Genomic DNA, 18,619 nt, shown 5'->3' on the forward strand with positions numbered 1-18,619 from the left:
CACAGGGGACCTGGGGATGAGAATAGATACAACAGAGGAAAGAGAATTGAACAGTTACCCCAAGTAGTATAAAACTATAACAGCAGAATTTAGAATAATTAACACTATTGTTACAAAGGGTCAGATTAAACCGAATATATATATTTATTGCCTGAGATCCCATGTATAATATTTGTATATTGTTTGATATCCCTTGTATATTCTTTGTACATATACACGGAATATCCCTTTACCTGGTACAGGACAGACCATAATATTCGCCACGGCCATACCCCCCAATGCCGAGTTCAAAGTCACCGCCAAGACATGCCTGGACATGACCGGCTCTGCGCAAGAATACGAGACAGAAATAAGGTTGGCACTAGATTGTTCACCGTACGTATAAATACGTTGCAGGTGGATACAGTAGTTAGTTAACCTAGAAACGTGTTACCCTCAAACGTTAAAGCCTTCATCACGAGTCAAAGACCAAGTGAAGTGAGCAACCGTGCATCTAAATAGAGCACTTATAACCGTGTGCGAATAGGACAGTAAAAGCGTCAGAGCTTAGTGGAATAACATCAAGTTCGACCTAGTTAATGTGAAGTACCGCGCACCGGAGGATCTACACCGGTGAATGCAGAGCCCTTTCCGGCTGGATTATTGCTTTGGTCCTGTGGCTGTTGGAGCGGAGGAGAATCGTCTACACCCACTACTGTGTGGGATTTACCCGGGAGGAACATCACTCGAGCCCGTCTCTAGGAGAGGCTGGCTGGCTTTCACCTATGCTGCACGCATACTTGGATTATAGCTGCTGCTTTCGTCTGCCGATCAAGGGAGTAATGTACCGCCTCCCGTAGCTGGAGCTTATTGATTCCCCGTTGATCCAGAGTTTGCATTCGAACATTCCTCCCCCCTGCTGGCTTACAACCGGTGGGAACCCCCTTAGTATCTCCAGCGGACCTACTAGTGTACTATATATAATTCTTATGATACAGGTGGTATTAATTGTCTCCTGCGTAATATTCTCATGGACTTACGCTCTTGACTTATTCATGCACATTCTTCGCCTTACAAGCGCAATTCATAGTTATCATTCTGTAACCTACCGTTGCTGCTAATAAATATTCTTCTAAACGAGTATTTGTGTGCAACCGTGTTATTGTGGATGTGTTCATCTCATATACCTGTGTACTGTATGGCCAGTAGTAATGTACATAAAGCAGTAGTGGTTTAATGATACCATACTTATTAATACAGTCAGGGAATTGTACCCCTCAGTTACAATTGGTCCTTCGAGCCGGAGGGTAATTAGCGTAATATTAATATAATATTAATATTAACATGGCCAATGATGAACACTCCACAAACGGTTCTCCTAAGCTAGATCGCCCGGAGCGCAGACGGCAGCCACCTCGTTACCTAGAGCAGGGGCTCCCAAACTTTTCAGGCCAGGGCCCAGAAAATAAGGCGTCAGAGAGCCGCGGCCCAATGCACATCGTCTGGCTTTTTTTTTTTTTTTTTTTGCCAGGCGACAGATTTTTTAAGCCAAATATCACTTCAATCCTATTAAGTTAGTTCAAGTTAGTTATTCATTTATATGTGCTATTTATGAGAGGGCTAACTTGTTGCAAAATAATAATGATAATAATAATAGCCTCATTAAAATACTATTGTTGCTTCGGTTGTTTTCAGCGTTTTATGTGCATAATCTGTTATTTAGTTTGAAATGTTTGTTGAAATAAGTAGATTTTTCGTTTTTGTTTATTTATTAAGTTAATATAAAACCATATAGTCACATTTTAGAATACAATAGAATAGAATTTTAGAATACAACTAGAAACACTGGCCTGCTTATAAGTTCAGTGACCTGACCAAAAAAAAAATAATAATAAAAAGATAGAAATATATATATATTTTTTTTTTTTTTTTTTTTTTAATCATCTCGCGGCCCACCCGTGGCTGCTCGCGGCCCACCTTTGGGTCGCGACCCCGACTTTGGGAACCACTGACCTAGAGGACTACGCTGCCAGTCTACTACCTAGCTTTATACAGACGTTAAACGCGGAAAAAGCGGATAGTAAAAGTATGTCAAACCCTACCGACCAGGCGACCCCGCCAGTAGAGACCCTAGTGGGTTCTAACGTAACTGACCAAGTTCACGGGGGGGACCAGGAGGGACCTGACATGACTCTACCCCCCGCCAACGTCAACGAGGTAGTCCCCGGAGAGCTCCAGGATAAAGAAAGCCCTCCAGGGACGGAACCCGACCCACCACCAGAAGAGACGCGCACCCAGGAGATGGACTTCCTCGGAGCGCGACAGGAGAACGGATCTCCAACGAGCACTGCCAGAAGCCGATCACCTCTGCATGTGTGTTCCCCCAGCGAAGCGGACAAGATGCTGGCGCAGGCATTCATCGCCACCCTGGCAGCCTCCACCGAACGCGATCGACTTCAAGCGCAACAGACGAGCGAGCGCGAACAAGCTGCAGACCAACGAGAGCGCCTTCACGCGCAACTCCAAGCGCAAGCCCTCAGTGAACGCGAACATTCTGCAACCGAGCGAGAGCGCTTCCAGGCGCAACAAAGGAGTGAAGACGACCGCATAAGACTGGAGACCAGACGCCTTCAGACGGAAGAGAACATTGAAAGAAGCCGCGCCGATGCACAGTGCGCCGCCGCCAATGCACAGCGCGACGCCGCCCATGCCAGCGCCAATGCACAGCGCGACGCCGCCAATGCCCAGCGCGAAGCCGGAGGGTAATTAGCGTAATATTAATATAATATTAACATGGCCAATGATGAACACTCCACAAACGGTTCTCCTAAGCTAGATCGCCCGGAGCGCAGACGGCAGCCACCTCGTTACCTAGAGCAGGGGTTCCCAAACTTTTCAGGCCAGGGCCCAGAAAATAAGGCGTCAGAGAGCCGCGGCCCAATGCACATCGTCTGGCTTTTTTTTTTTTTTTTTTGCCAGGCGACAGATTTTTTAAGCCAAATATCACTTCAATCCTATTAAGTTAGTTCAAGTTAGTTATTCAGGCAGAGCGCGAGGCAGAGCGCGACCGGCTGCAGGCGCAGATGATGGACAAATTGATTGCCATGGCGACACCCCCTCACTCCGCACGGAGCTCCCGGAGATCATCACGACAAGGGTCTAGGACACATTCCCCTACCCGACCAAGCGACCCGGGACCCCGCCAACAGGAGGATCCTGTCCACGTCTCCGAACCCCCTTCCCGGCCGGTCCATACGAGACCCAGCAACCGGGAAGAACCAGACCACGGCGAGAGACTGAACAGAAGACTCCAGGACTTAGCAGAGGAAGAGGAAGAGGAAGAGGAGGAATGTCAAGCCGACCAGCAGCAACGTACTCTGGACCAGGAGGCCCAGTACAGCCCCGACCAGCAGCAACGTACTCTGGACCAGGAGGCCCAGTACAGCCCAGACGTCAGCCCCGAGGCACTGCGCTACAAACCCCCGACTCAACTCACGGGTGAGTTTGACGCACCGTCAGCCCCGAGGAACAGCACCTGGGTACCCGGGCTTCGGTACCCACCAAGTACCAGCCCACGACGACACGTACGGGGAGACTCGCCCAGGAGGCCTCTCCCCCAACGCTCACCGATGTGCCAGCCATCCATGGCATCGTACCTTGGCACACCGACGTTCCCGGACTTCACACACGAGAACAGAGCACAGTACACAGTGCTACGAATGTGCTTAGAGACAATGATGTCCGATGTCCCCGATGAGACGTACAAGTATGCTATCCTACTCAAGCACCTGAAGGTGCCCAGAGCGCATAATATAGCGCTGGCATATTCCAACTCAAGTACCCCATACACCGCGGCTCTAGTAGCCCTCGACCAACGTTATGGACGCATATGGGACTACGTGATACAAGAGATAAGAGACATTGACCGTCTCCCCCCAGCCAGAGACAACAGAGCATTGGACGACCTCTCTATCAAGGTACAGTCCCTGGTAGGGATGCTGGGGTCCCAAAAGGAAAAAGGGATATACGAACTGTACGCTAACTCTAATGTAGAAAGAATATTAGAGAAGCTCCCTCCCGCCCGACAAGAGCGTTTTCGGCGGCAGAGAGACCACCGTGACCCCAACGGCCCAGAGGCATCACTCCTAGACCTGTCTGAGTTCCTCGCCAGGGAGGTCAGCAGCTTACGACTGGACACGTTCGTATGGAGTGGACCAAGCCCAAGACCAGGACCTCGGGGATCAAATGATAACCGCCGGTCGGTGACCGTTATGCACCAAGCCGAATCAGTACCGCAGCACAAGAACCACAACACCCCCTCGACGAAAGAGGAGTGGAAGATTGAATGCCAGTACTGTGAAGGGGAACATCGGCTGTATCAATGCGACACTTTCGGGAAGCTGACCACGGACGAGGTGAGTCAGTGGATCAAGGACCACCGCCGCTGCTTCCGCTGCGCGCGCAGCCATATGGCAGCTGAGTGCCGCTTGAAGAAGAAGTGTAGCAGGTGCGGCGGCGCCCACTTGGAGGTCCTGCATGACATCAACAGGCGTCCGCCAGGACAACAAAGTGGGCCCGTCACGGTAATGTACCAGGCCGAGGCGGTGGCACCAGTACCAAAGATCCACCAGACCGCTCCCTACTGTCCCGACTGCTACAGCAGACACTGGGAGTCACGGTGCTACTCGGACGACCGCGAGTCGGCACAACTCCAGAAGATCCAAAGCAACCGACTAACAGGAGTGCTCCACATTGACCAGCATAGCGGGACCCCCCGAGTGCTCATCAAAGTGGTCAGAGTGCTCCTGAGCTACGAGGACAAGGTCCTGGACACTTACGCCGTCCTGGACGATGGGTCTGAAAAGACTCTCCTCCTCGCTTCCGCCGCAGCCCAGTTGGGCCTGCGGGGTGCCAAAGGTACCATGACCATACGCACCATCAGAAGGGACCAGAAGACCATAAAAGGTGAAAAGGTCTCCTTCAAGATAGCAGCGGTGGACCAGCCCGAGAAGCAGTATAGTATTACCAACGTCTTCACCAGCCACGACATAGGCCTATCACAGTACACCTACCCCATCCCACAGCTGATGGCGAAGTATGTGCACCTACGTCAACTACCTATACCGCTTATCGACGGCGCCACACCGACCCTGCTCATCGGCTCCGACCACGCGGACCTCATTCTCCCAATTGAGGCGGCCCACATCGGACCCAAAGGATGCCCAGTCGCGGTTCAGACCCGACTGGGGTGGACGCTCCAGGGCCCCCTCTACGGACTTGACAGTCAACCCACGTCTACACGCTGCCTACACACAAAGGTGAGCGACACCGGCCACTCTCCCGTACAGCCCGTTGAGAGGCTATTGACATTAGGCGAGAGGCCTGTGAGAGAACCGTGGGCACAAGAGGGAGTTCGGAACTCCACCCCCCTCAGCTGCTCTCCAGACGTAGCTGACCTCGAACCCAGCACCCCAAGCGACTCCTTGATGGGGCGGCCGGAACCGGCCCCTCCTCAGACGGGGTACAGAGCAAACAAGAGAAACAGACGGAAGAGGTGGAGGCGCAGCCAAGCACAGATCAAAGCAGTCTCAGGCCCGCTTCCTCCTAACCCCCCTACCATCCCTTCCAGCCCGTCAGAAGCGGGTCAAGGACGGGGACAACTTAAAAGTGGACACAGTCGTCGTGATCATAGACCAGTCACTACCCCGAGCTGCGTGGCCGGCCGGCCGCGTAAGCAAAGTGATCACTGGTGCAGACGGAAAGGTCAGAGCGGCAGAAGTGCTCGTCCAGGGGCGGACATACACCCGACCCGTGGCGAGGCTGATAGAGTTGCCAAGGCTCCCCGACTCGCTTAATGACGACAATGACCCACTGACTTTGTGAATTGCCCTACTCCTCACAACGGACATTGAGTAGTGGACAAGACGGTTAATCTGTCTCTGCTTATCTAATTAGGTGCGGACTAATTAGGAGGCGGCTGTTACAAAGGGTCAGATTAAACCGAATATATATATTTATTGCCTGAGATCCCATGTATAATATTTGTATATCGTTTGATATCCCTTGTATATTCTTTGTACATATACACGGAATATCCCTTTACCTGGTACAGGACAGACCATAATATTCGTTCTCCTATTGGAAGCGATCCCCTAGGCGCCACGGCCATACCCCCCAATGCCGAGTTCAAAGTCACCGCCAAGACATGCCTGGACATGACCCGCTCTGCGCAAGAATACGAGACAGAAATAAGGTTGGCACTAGATTGTTCACCGTACGTATAAATACGTTGCAGGTGGATACAGTAGTTAGTTAACCTAGAAACGTGTTACCCTCAAACGTTAAAGCCTTCATCACGAGTCAAAGACCAAGTGAAGTGAGCAACTGTGCATCTAAATAGAGCACTTATAACCACGTGCGAATAGGACAGTAAAAGCGTCAGAGCTTAGTGGAATAACGTCAAGTTCGACCTAGTTAATGTGAAGTACCGCGCACCGGAGGATCTACACCGGTGAATGCAGAGCCCTTTCCGGCTGGATTATTGCTTTGGTCCTGTGGCTGTTGGAGCGGAGGAGAATCGTCTACACCCACTACTGTGTGGGATTTACCCGGGAGGAACATCACTCGAGCCCGTCTCTAGGAGAGGCTGGCTGGCTTTCACCTATGCTGCACGCATACTTGGATTATAGCTGCTGCTTTTGTCTGCCGATCAAGGGAGTAATGTACCGCCTCCCGTAGCTGGAGCTTATTGATTCCCCGTTGATCCAGAGTTTGCATTCGAACATTCCTCCCCCCTGCTGGCTTACAACCGGTGGGAACCCCCTTAGTATCTCCAGCGGACCTACTAGTGTACTATATATAATTCTTATGATACAGGTGGTATTAATTGTCTCCTGCGTAATATTCTCATGGACTTACGCTCTTGACCTATTCATGCACATTCTTCGCCTTACAAGCGCAATTCATAGTTATCATTCTGTAACCTACCGTTGCTGCTAATAAATATTCTTCTAAACGAGTATTTGTGTGAAACCGTGTTATTGTGGATGTGTTCATCTCATATACCTGTGTACTGTATGGCCAGTAGTAATGTACATAAAGCAGTAGTGGTTTAATGATACCATACTTATTAATACAGTCAGGGAATTGTACCCCTCAGTTACAACTATGATTTACAATACACACGTTATAGACAAACAATTTTATTTAAAAAAAAGGACACGCTGATTAGGAAACATATTTGGGAATAATACACGATGGACTGGTATGAAACAATACAATACAAATGAACATGTGCATAAGAAAGACGAATTCAGAACATTGACCGGGAGCTCTGAGGGAGTCCACAGACCGAATGTTGGACTTATATAGTGCGCATTTCGCCAATAGGGGGAGCCCTCTCACTAGGACAGCCATTACTCCTCACCCTTCCAACGGGGAACAGAGGGATACGACTAAGATCCTCTAACACCATGGGAGCGCCAAATGTTGTCTTTTTTCTTTGAGTTATGTTAGAATCTGAGTTATGTTAGAATAGCAGTTGCTTTAAATGTGCACATGGACATTTGTGAAGGACAATAATTAAAAAATGTTGGACATGAAGAGAGGCTTGGAGAATCTCCATTGGGGGTATCTTCATCACTAGGGGGGGGGGGCTTCTCCAATAGTAGAGCTGATTCCCCTCATACGCCAACAGGGGCAAAAAGTGCTTACTGTTGAAGTCAGAGGTTCTATGTAGGATTGTTAGTAACTGTCTAACTGCATTTATAACTGTTTCCACTAGAGGGCGCTCTAGGCGGAGCCACTCAAGAACACCACCAGGTGGCGAGTATAAATAGAGATGTCTCCTCCTACTCTACCTCTTTCCCCCCAGCCTCTCAGTGAGAGGAGAACTCTAGAACTGCTGCTCATACCATGTGAATAAATAAACCACGCCAGTTAAAGGCTAAAGATAGAAACCATGCCTCTTGACCACATTATTGTCGCCCTATAGCCGGATTCTGTCAACACTAACCATATAGCTTATTTTATTTTCATTAAATTTTTTCTTATTGTGTTGTCAGTTTTATTTTTTAAGTCATGTTAGCATAAATGTATATAGTGATATCGGTGACATGGGAGGTACAGAGTGGCAGGCTTAGTTCAGAATGTCGGGAGGAGGAGCCATCGTTCCGGCGGTTCGACCCGGGAAAGGGGGGTCTTGCGTGTTGTGGGATCGGTATGGGTGTGGTGGGGTTTCCTGGGGCCCTCGGCCGCCGTGGCCTGGGCGGTCTGGTCGCCGGGCCGGGGGGACACCGGGCTTGGGGTCGTGGGGGGTCGGGGGGCCATTGAGGTGTGGGGCTTTGGCCTTCTGCGGGCCTGGGCTTGGGGTTCTTGTGGGCCGGGGACCTGGGGGGCGGGTGGGGGCTCTGGGTGCTCGGCTCCACGCATGGTGGACCAGAATATGGGGCTGCTCTGTTCCTCGGGGAGGAGGGCGGGAGGGAGGGGTTTCTCTCATGGGGGTCAGAGCGGCTGAGCTTTGCCCGGTGGGGTCTTGTGTGTTGCGGGGTCGTGTGCAGGGAGTGGGGCTCTCGGTGACATGGGAGGTGGCGGGCTTGGCTCGGTGGTGGGGAGTCTCGGTCCCTCCCTTCTACTGGGCCTGGCCCAATTAATTTAAAGGGACCTGTGTCGCTGGGGGCCCGGCTCCGTGCGCATTGGCTTGGGATATAGGGGAGTTCTACGGGCTTAACTCAGGGGGGGGGAATGTCGGGGGGGGTCTATCGTTTCCACGGTTTGGCCCGGGAGAGTGGGGTCTTGTATGTTGTGGGGTTGTTGTGCGTGGGGTGGGGTGCTTGGTGACATGGGAGGTAGCGGGCTTGTCTCGGTGGGGGGGGAGTACCTTCCCTCTCTCCTCTACTGAGCCTGGCCCAATTAAATTCAAGGGACCTGTGTCGCTGAGTGCTTGGCCCCGCGTGGGACGGACCTGGGATGTGGGGGGTCTATCGTTTCCGCGGTTTGGCCGGGGAGAGTGGGGTCTTGTATGTTGTGGGGTCGTTGTGCGTGGGGTGGGGTGCTTGGTGACATGGGAGGTAGCGGGCTTGGCTCGGTGGGGGGGAGTACCTTCCCTCTCTCCTCTACTGAGCCTGGCCCAATCAAATTCAAGGGACCTGTGTCGCTGAGTGCTTGGCCCCACGTGGGACTGACCTGGGATGTGGGGTGGGGGGGGGGTCTATCGTTTCCGCGGTTTGGCCCGGGAGAGTGGGGTCTTGTATGTTGTGGGGTCGTTGTGCATGGGGTGGGGTGCTTGGTGACATGGGAGGTAGCAGGCTTGGCTCGGTGGGGGGGAGTACCTTCCCTCTCTCCCCTACTGAGCCTGGCCCAATTAAATTCAAGGGACCCGTGTCGCTGAGTGCTCGGCCCCGTGTGGGACGGACCTGGGATGTGGGGGAGCCCTGTTTCTGGGGGTGGATGGCGGGAGGGGGGGGGGTCCCTCTTATGGGGGTCTGGGAGGCTCAGTGCAGCCATATTCAAGGGGCCCATGTTAGTGCATTGTTGTGTTATGGATGTTATTGTAAGTATTGTCTAAGTGTTGTTTGTCTATAAATGTTAATACAAATTTAAGTTTAAAATGTATTTAAATTCTTCGAGTGGGATAGATTAATATCAAGATATCTATGGCAAGGGAAAAAACCCAGAATCAGATATAAAACACTACAGATAAGAAAAGGGGGGAATAAGCCTGCCCTGCCTAAGGGACTGTTACTACACAGCCCAACTGAGGCAATAGTATGCTGGTGTGCTCCAGTGTACTCAGCAAGATGGAAGGAAATTGAACGGGAAATAGCAGAAGGGGTACAACTAGCAGCAATAGTGGCAGATAGTGAACTAATAGACAAATATGACAAAGAAAAACAACCCCTGGATTAATTTTGCACTGAGAATTTGGCAAGACACGATAAAGCTATGTGGGTTGAGAGGTCCCCTCAGAATGCTGAGATGGTGTGCATACGATTCAGACTTCCCTCCCAACAAAACTGGCGGGAGATTTAAAGGGTGGATAAAGAAAGGTCTTACAAATTACTCCTCATTCGTCCACAAAGGACTGTTCCAGAGCTTTGAATCTCTAAAGAGAATACACGGACTACAACAAAATGATTTCTTTAGGTACCTTCAGGTACGACACTATTTTAATCAACATTTTGGAGGAGAAATAGAAATGGGAGATTCAGTAATTAAGGAAGTGTTCACATCTGCATGCAAATCATCAAAGTGTAGTAAGATCGTCTCTCGAATATACAGTGGACTGTCAGGCCAAATTGAACTCAACTAACACATTGTACACAAAGGAGAAATGGTAGAAGGAATGCAATATGTCAATCTCAGGGGATGATTGGGATCAATTATGTAAACAACAATGGGAAATGACATGCTCCAATAACTGGAGAGAATTCGGATGGAAGGTTCTTCATCTCTCCACGACAGAAAAGACATCAGGGGTCAGGGACGGGATGTTGGAGATCAGTGGCGGCCGGTATGATCTACACTTGGGTGGTCGCAATCATCTGACCAAGCGAATTCTGACTCATAACGTTACCAACATTAAGTCGAGTTAATTGATTCATACTACATTAGTACACGTATGATAATCAAATCAATAATGAACACATATATATAGGCCTGTCTATCCTGTCATTTTAAACAAGTTACCATTCATTCATTCAGCCATTATGCAATACCCGGCCAGCGAAATTAACACGCTGTGTTGAGAGAGCGAGAGAGAGAGAGAGAGAGAGAGAGAGAGAGAGAGAGAGAGAGAGAGAGAGAGAGAGAGACCGAATTAACTCACTGTTTACGTGGTCGAGGAGGGCTTGATAAAGTGTATAATGTCCACTGTTGTCCCCAGACTGTTGATGTATATCCAGTTATCCACTCTGTCCAGACTGCATCCAGATTAGCTTGTTAGCACAACACAACAGTACTGTGATGAATTCAATGAATGAGTCTGTCTTTGCCCATTTCCACGTCGAACAGCCTGCAAACTACCTGGCGTTCTATCACCATGCTCTAAGACAAACTCTAACCTTAACCAACTTTGAAAGAGTGCCTAAGCTTAACCGTCGAAAGAACTTGCCGTCACGCTCTAAGACAAACTCTAACGTTACCTTGTCCTTAAACTACTTCGAACGAAGAGTGGCTTAACCAGTGTAGAAACTGGCGTCGGCCAATCAGAGAGCGTCTCTGCGAAATGCGGCTACGGAAAAAAAACTACCGTCGGCCAATCAGAGAGTGTCTCCGCGAAATGCGGCTACGGAAATAAAAAAAACTGCTAAGGCTGCTTGCCTAGACCGCTTCAAATCGCGCCCGGCATCCATCATAATACATCATATTTCAACGCACAGCGCGTTACGCACTGATTGGCTGCGACGGATACAGAGATGAAACAGTGCGCGGCGTGCACGCGCACTCAGAGCGCTATTGCGTCTAGCCCGGGCCGAGAGAAATACGGCTAGGAGAAATGCGGCTATGCGACAGTGAGTCACTTCCTGTTCAGGAAAACGATTATTTGTATTTGATATATTAACGTTATATTGTGCATTGGAAACACAAACATACTTAAAATGAGTAAATATTATTCATTTTAAACATGTTTATATTATTTATAGGGCTATAAAACAAAAAACAAAACAAAAAAATGTCTTGTTCTTCTCTCTTTTAACCAGGGTTCACCAGGGGGGTCGGTGCCCGAGCGCCCCTAGTGGCCAGCCGCCACTGTTGGAGATCCTGCGGATCAAACGAAGCAAATCATTTGCATATATTCTGGGTATTTCTTGCACGATAACTTAAGAATTCTATACTAACCGTTGTGATACAAAAGACGACCCCCCCCCCATGTTCAGACGCTAGCATGTTAATTGTATTTCTTTAATACATTTTCACTAAATTCTATTACATTTTATTTCATTGTAAGTGCTTTATTTCCCATTTTCTATTTATTTTACCCCCCAACCCAAAACAATTTAAAACCATGGGACAAAGGAAAAGAACCGAAGGAAACTCTCACATTCCACAATCAAGGAAAGAATGGAGGTACCATTCTCACTCTTCACACATGAGAAGGAAGTGAAGGATAATAGACATATTGACAAAGAAGAGGGACTGTTTTATTGTTAAAAAAAAAGTGTACTTCCCAACAACCATTGTCCCATGGGGAAAAAAAGATAAAAAAAAGAAAGAAACAAACGCCTTTTTACATGTTGTACTACAAATTGTCCTGATTCTCCTAGATCTATCTGCAGCCTTCGACACAGTCAACCACCAGATCCTCCTCGCGGCCCTCGCAGGAATGGGAGTGGCTGGCTCTGTGCTGACATGGTTGTCATCATACCTCAATGACCGCTCCTACCAAGTGTCATGGAGAGGGACCCTGTCGGCCACCCGCCCCCTGCGGACGGGTGTCCCCCAGGGCTCGGTTTTAGGACCCCTTCTCTTCTCACTCTACACTAAATCACTGGGTAACATTATCATGTCTCATGGCTTCTCCTACCACTGTTATGCCGACGATACTCAACTCTTCCTCTCCTTCCCTCCCTCAGATATCCACGTCTCTGAGCGGATCTCGGCCTGTCTGTCCGACATCTCCGCCTGGATGACGACCAACCACCTCAAACTGAACCTAAGCAAAACAGAATTGCTCCACCTGCCGGCCAAATCCTCCCCCTTGACCGACCTTTCCATCACAGTCGAGAATGCAGCTGTGACCGCGTCCCCGACCGCCAAGAACCTTGGTGTTGTCCTCGACGACCAGTTGAACTTCTCTGCTTACATCGCAGCGACAACCAGAACCTGCCGATTCCTCCTGAGCAACGTCAGAAGGATCCGCCCCTTCCTGACAAAAGAAGCCACCCAACTCCTCGTCCAATCAACAGTCATCTCCCGCCTCGACTACTGCAACGCACTGCTCGCTGGCCTCCCGGCCACTGCCACTAAGCCTCTTCAACTCATTCAGAACGCAGCGGCCCGCCTGATCTCAAACCTACCGAAGTCGGCCCATGTTACCCCACTTCTTAGGGACCTGCACTGGCTCCCCATTGCTGCACGAATCCGCTTCAAGGCCCTCGACCTAGCATACCGTGCGGCAAAGGGAACTGCTCCCACCTACCTCCGGTCAATGGTCTCTAACTACACACCCTCAAGACCCCTACGCTCTGCATCTTCTGGCCGCCTCAGACCTACTCCTATCCAAGCTCCGGGAGGGTCATCAAAGAGAAGTCGCCTATTCTCAATCCTTGCCCCACAATGGTGGAATGAACTACCCACCCCAGTTAGGACAGCCGAAACACGTCCAATCTTTCGCCGTCGACTAAAGACGCACTTCTTCAACCATTATCTGAATTAAAAAAGAAAAGAAAAAAGAAAAATTATCTAACCCTAACTAACCATACTGTCATGCACTTGTCCTAATAAACTAACCTACACTGTAGCACTCAACACTTTGATGAACATTGTTACTCAGCTGATAGAGTTGTGCCCTTCCTGATGGCTTGTCGTCCAGAACTTGTAAGTCGCTTTGGATAAAAGCGTCAGCTAAATGACTAAATGTAAAATGTAAATGTAAAAAATAGTGTCTGTCAAATGAGCCAGACTATTTTGTCCATAGCTATAATATAGAATATAGATATAGCTCTGCAAACATTGTGACGCATCATGCAAATAGGCAATGGAAAGCTGGCGCTAGAGAGCAGAGATGGCGAGGGCCAGAGGCGTATTTAGACCACTATCACTAGGGCACGTGCCCTAGTGATGATCATCTGTGCCCCAGTGATGAAAAAATAAATAAAAAAAAATGTTTTTTTTTTTTTTTTTTTTTTAACAAATGTTTTTTATTTTCCCTTTTTTAACATGATCAAATGATCATTTAACATGATCAAATAATTATTATAATATTTTTTACTTCGCTTTGAAATATTATAGTGAAATATTTTGCACTGCATTTATCTTGTTGAAATCCTCCAACAGGCTCTTTTTTGTAAGTTGACTGGTTTGCACACCAATAATACAGTGCAATAATAGAATAGTAGAATAGATAGTAAAATTATGCAATAGAATGGCCAGAGTAAAATAGTGCTACAGTACAATCAACAGCGGGGTGTATTAGAAGGCTATGGTGAAGAGGTACGTTTTTAGCTTATTTCTGAAAATATTAAGAGATCTAGCTTCCCTAATGTCCATAGGTAGTGTGTTCCATAACTTTGGTGCATAGTTAGCAAAGGCTGCATCCCTGATTTTCTTTAGACTGTGGCTTGGAACCTTCAATAGACCAGTAGTAGATGATCACTTACTTGTAACTTCGGGTTTGATCCAAGGAGTAAGTTGCCCCATATTGCTCTGTAACATTTCTCTTTTTGTTATAGGACCGACTAGTAGGATTTCAGTTTTGCCCTCATTTAATTTTAGGAAGTTGTTCGTCATCCATTTGTTTATTGCTAAGAGACAGGCGGAAATGGAGTTTATAGCTGTGTGATCATTTGGTTCAGCGGAGATGTACAATTGTGTGTTATCTGCGTAACTATGGAAACATACATTGTGCTTTCTAATGATGTCTCCTCAATGTTCAATGTTCAATGCAATGTTCAATGCAAGTAAAGCACTTTAAACTTTAAGTATGACTAAATGCTTTATTGACTATATATATAGTAACTGTTCCAAAATGCATAGATTTCTATGTATTTTAGGGGTTTGGGTGGCTAGCTCTTTTTAATTAATATAAATGTCAGATTGTTTTATTTATTTCATAGATTTCTATGCATTTCAGGAGTTTGGGGGGCTGGCTCCCCAAAATAATTAAATAACATAACCCTAACCTAACCATAAAACCGAAATAAAGTTAAAAAAAAATAGTTACAAAATCCACCCATTTTCGCCCACAAACCGGCCAAAACCGGCCAAATTTTTTCCGCGGTCACGCTACGCGCTCCCGCTTCGTAGTTGTTGGTGCCCTTCTGTGCCCTACTGAAGTGCTGGGTCTAGATACGCCCCTGGCGAGGGCCCCCTGGCGGTGAATGAGTTAAGGGGTGGGTGTTGTGGTAGGACCCAATAGCAGACAGAACAAGGAGGAAGCAGGCAGGACACGGCTGGGTGTAATTCAAAGAGAGGGAGCTTTACTCAGAACGTAAAGCTAAATACAACAACCAAAAACGAACTCCAAAACACACAAACAAAAACCTCAGCAATGCTAGAAAAAGGAGAAAACATCAAGGCACAAAAGCTAACACAGGAACACTAACTACTATGAAGGAAACAACAGCTAAATGCTAGGGGTGGGAATCACCAGTTTCATCATGATACGATACGATATCGATTCTTTGGACAACGATACGATATTTGCCGATATCACAAAGTCTCTCACGATACAATACGATACGATTAGATTCAGGTGCCTGCGATCGATATGAGATGATATCATATGCCCATTTAACACAATCAGTAACATTTAGATCAACAAAAAAAAGGTAATGAAAATATCATTTGACATTTGTATTTTTGAGCTCTTCCAGACATTTAAAGGAAAATCAATCTATTGTTTTTAATACAAATAGACCTCCTGTTCACTGTAAAGTGCCACGTTTTTATATATTGAGCTTTAAACTTTAAGCTACATTTTTTGGAACTCAAAACTCACAACCTCCCTCTCCCAAACCGTTCCTACAACAATTTGTTGATGTTGCATGATCATGAATAGGCCTACATTTATTATGTATTATATTGTTTATGTTTAAATAACATTTAAACATCAAACTCCTCTGACCTCATCTGGTCTTTCCAAAGACGCGCGCACACACACACACACAGAAAGGGAGAATGCTATGCTGTAACATCTACACACACGGAGCTACTGCTGTTGTTCTTGGGCGGATATGAGACTCGCCACAGGATTTTCAAAATAAGAGTATCGATATGAATCGATCTTATTACATCGCATCGATCCGATTCGATTGTTGATAATTACATCGATGTATCGATCTGGATCGATGTATCGTCCCACCCCTACTAAATGCACAGGAATAACACTAACCACGAATACGACAGGAAACAGGATAAACAGGATAACAGAGCAATGAACCGACAAGGAAGGCAGGGCAGACAAGACATATATACACAGACTAATTGACACATGAGGGTTGATTGGAAACGAGACACACCTGGGATGGGAACAGGATGACAAGACAAGACTAAACACACAGGGGACGTAATCCTAAAGGCAAGAATACAACCTAAACAACAAGGGAAAACAAAGGGCAACAGGCACACTGGGAGAGACAACAAGATGGGGAGAACACTGAGAAACATTTAACCAGACATAAATATACACTGAGTCCAAGGGGTAATGATGGGAATCGTCCAGCAGGTGGAGGAAGAGGACCATGAATGAGGATGTGAGGGGAACTGTCCAAGGGAAGGATAGGGTTAGGTGAGGTGCAGGGATAAGTCCAGGAATGCGAGGGGGGACGAGGGCAGGACTGGGTGGAATGTAACAACAACTGGATGTTTTGCTACTGTTACTGCGTCTGCCAGCTGTATGTGACAATGTGACATGTGTGTGTGTGGTTTATGTGGCTGCTATGCCAGGATGCGTTTTCCTTAATGATAAGCAAGCAGTGCAAAAATGCTTCCGCATTCGTCACCGCACGCCAGTGCGGTAAAGCGCCCTTCTTTTCAGGCCCCGCTTAGACAAATGCTACCGTGCGTGCACCGGCGGCTGCGTGCTCGCTCAGGTGCGTGCGTGCGCCGGCGTGCTCGCGCGAGGTGCCCGCGCATGCGCATGAGATCCCGCCTTGGTTCGACACGAGCGGAGCTCAATATATATAAGTCACCGCCCCTTATTCAGTATCTAGAAATAGCTCAATTGGCAAGGCCACATGGCTGTGGATCCTATGGCTCGTTTGCTGGCGAGTTCGAATCCCATCGAAAATATTTTTTAACGTGATTTTTTTTTAACGTGTATTCTTTCGCCGGTTAAGGTTAGGCATGGTTAAGGTTAAGGTTAAGGTTAGGCATTGTTTCGGAGTTGGTTAAGGTTAGAACGGTTAAGTTTAGGCGCTGTTAAGGAGCTGGTTAAGGTTAGAGTTTGTCAAAGAGAATGGCAATATAATTTCTATGGTTAAGGTTAGGCATGGTTAAGGTTAAGGTTAAGGTTAGGCATTGTTTCGGAGTTGGTTAAGGTTAGAACGGTTAAGTTTAGGCGCTGTTAAGGAGCTGGTTAAGGTTAGAGTTTGTCAAAGAGAATGGCAATAGACAGCCTATTTCCGCGCGACCTGGGCGCTGGGCGGCGGAAAATGAAAGGCGCATTACTGCACGCCACTACGGTAAATTTTTGCACTGCTTGCTTGTCATAAAGCTACACGCTGCCAGGATATGTTGTGGTGTCTTGGCTTTATACTGAGTATGTTGATGCAGGTGTTCTATCCATGCGCTTGCTGCTGTTGTTGCGTCTGACAGTGTATGTGTGTGTGTGTGTGTGTGTGTGTGTGTGTGTGTGTGTGTGTGTGTGTGTGTGTGTGTGTGTGTGTGTGTGTGTGTGTGTGTGTGTGTGTGTGTGTGTGTGTGTGTGTGTGTGTGTGTGTGTGTGTGTGTGTGTGTGTGTGTGTGTGTGTGTGTGTGTGTGTGTGTGTGTGTGTGTGTGTGTGTGGTTATTGCCGTGCCAGGCTATGCAATGCTCTTGTGTTCAGCATTGGGTTGCACCAGCTATGCATATGTTCTCTCCTAAGTTACAGGCTATAATAATACAATGCTCTCTTGAGTGTGTTATGAAGGATTTTTGGCTATTAGTTTTCTCTTTTGAAATATAATTTACATTAAAAGGGCTTGCTTGCAAATATATTTATTCTTTTATTTGTTTGGTCCACATTTGTCCTTTTTTGTAAGCCTAATGAAAGCATCATGTATTTTTCATCCTGTGTACTGTACTGTAAGCCAATATTAGCTGGGAAGAATTCGCCCACCCACATTTATTTAGGCCCGCCTAAGAATCCATTTCTGTCTACGCCGCTGGCACACACACACAAGATAAGCCACAACCATCCCTCACCTCCTTATTGATCTGCTCCATGAAAGGGTTCTGAGAAGAGTACTAATATTGATCCTGATATGAACTTCTCTCACAGCTGCACCACACACACACACACACACACACACACACACACACACACACACACACACACACACACACACACACACACACACACACACACACGGTCCAAGGCAGAAGTTGTTATTAACTCCCGCCATGTGCAGTCGGAGCTCCGAGGTTGACAGAGGCCTCTATAAGATCCCCATAACATACAGATAACATTACATCAATACTTTGTAACCAGGAGCTGACAAGTTTCATAACTCGAGCAGCGATCACCTCATGCATCAACAGTACAGAGACTGCAGTGTGTGCTGAATAGATAACTAGCTGTTAGCAGAGGTACAGCAAAGCAGCTCTGATATTCAGTCCCTTCAAGATTTTACGTTCACAAGAATTGACGCAACTGAACCATGATACTTGCAACAGAATTGAGAACACTTTCCTCAAGTTTGTAGTAGATACTATATCAATATCTATATTCTATATCAATATCTGTACATATTCCTTACCTACTCTTACTACTTATACCGC

This window comes from Notolepis coatsorum (genome assembly GCF_963971535.1).
Source record: "Notolepis coatsorum genome assembly, chromosome: 16".
Lineage (NCBI taxonomy): Eukaryota > Metazoa > Chordata > Actinopteri > Aulopiformes > Paralepididae > Notolepis > Notolepis coatsorum.